The sequence below is a fragment of the Pygoscelis adeliae genome, unplaced genomic scaffold, assembly GCF_000699105.1.
Source record: "Pygoscelis adeliae isolate BGI_AS28 unplaced genomic scaffold, ASM69910v1 Scaffold515, whole genome shotgun sequence".
NCBI classification, from domain to species: Eukaryota; Metazoa; Chordata; class Aves; order Sphenisciformes; family Spheniscidae; genus Pygoscelis; species Pygoscelis adeliae.
The window spans coordinates 65,176-66,633 of record NW_008824720.1 but is presented as its reverse complement, the minus strand read 5'-3'; the positions used below and the strand labels follow the sequence as shown (position 1 = coordinate 66,633).

General features: G+C 65.6%; 1 long non-coding RNA gene across 1 annotated transcript; it reads left to right on the top strand.

Moving 5' to 3' along the window:
* Window positions 1-462: 462 nt before the first annotated feature.
* Window positions 463-1,200, top strand: LOC103916261. The gene is made up of 3 exons (XR_663575.1): window positions 463-516; window positions 891-928; window positions 1,120-1,200. It is a non-coding gene; the product is annotated as an uncharacterized LOC103916261 (long non-coding RNA).
* Window positions 1,201-1,458: the final 258 nt, after the last annotated feature.

Below are 1,458 nucleotides of genomic sequence, written 5' to 3'. Positions count from 1 at the left end.
CGCCGAGCGCAGGCCCAGCTCGCGCCACGTGTGGGATGCTCCAGGCCTGACCGCTGGCGTGCCATCTCCCCCCTGCTCCTGCCCCAACCCCCCGCGCTGGCGGAGGAGCCAGACGCCCCGGCCTCGTCACGGGAGCCGCTTTAACCAGGTCACTGCCCACTGCCGCTCTCCATTACCCTGCCGGGCACGGCAATTATTTTGTGTGCGGGAAACAGGATTACTGCGCCGGTGCTGGCCGTGCCGCCGGCGAGTTGCAGTGTGCCCGGCCTGGAATGGCTTTTTATAATCAGCCGCGGGGGGACCCTCGCTGTGGGACTGTCCACAGTCGGGGATGAGGATGGGGATGGAGATGGGGTCCGGGGATGGGGATGGGGAGCGGCACTGGGGACCACGACTCACTGGCAGGCGGATGCATGAGATGGCGCGTCTTGGGGCTCTCTGGCAGCTTTCCTAACAGGTCTCTGTCTTGCAGGAACCTCGGGAAGTCTGGGCTGCGCGTGTCCTGCCTGGGCCTGGGTAAGTGCCAGGGTTTGCCACGGCCCCTCGGCGGCTCCTCCATCCCACGGCTGCTGCCGGTGCTCCCCGGCAAGGGCGGCGCTCGCCTGCTCCAGCAATGCTTTGTGAAGGGAAGGAAAGGGTTTTCCTCCGGCCCGGCGGTGGTTTTGAGATGCAGCCCAGAAGTTGTCAAATCATTTTCTTTTTTTCTCCTCCGACGTGATAGGAAGCGACCGGGCTGTGCTGGGAGCGCCGTGCCATGCACGGTGGGGCCAACTGCAGCCGCCATGTGCCGGGGCTGTGCTGGGAGAGCTGGGGTGGGTGGCCGGGGGCTTGGGGCGGCAGCGTTCAGTGCTCGCCTTGCTCACCGTGCATGCGTCCTCTCTCCTCCGCAGGGACATGGGTGACTTTCGGAGGGCAAATCACAGATGAGGTAAGGATCGCGTCCCATCCCTCCCTGGCCTTTCCCGAGTGAAGCGGGGAACGGCTGGGGACGGCACAGCCACGGGTGCTGGTCTCAGCGCCTGTGGTGTGCCGGAGCTCACCAGCACTCGTGAGCGTGCGCCTCTGCGCTCCGGCTCTCAGCCACCCCCTTCGCCAACCCTCCCCGCTCTCCTCTCGCAGATGGCAGAGCAGCTGATGACTTTAGCCTACGACAACGGCATTAATCTCTTCGACACGGCAGAAGTCTATGCTGCTAGAAAGTAGGTACCCCATTTCGGCAGCAGTACAAGGGGCCTCATCCTGCGTCCTGGCCTCCAGCACCTCCGAGCTGCGGCGGCGCTGCGAGCCTCCCGGCTTTGCTGGCTGCAAAGCGGATGCCAGGACAGGGCAGCAAGTGCTTGCTTGTGGGGAGGTGATGGCTCGTGCGGTCCTGTGCTGCCTGTGGCTGCGTGCACCACGCGGGCGTAGCCGTGCACCCTCCCCAGCATGGCAAGCAGTGGCTGTGCCCGGGGCCCGGGG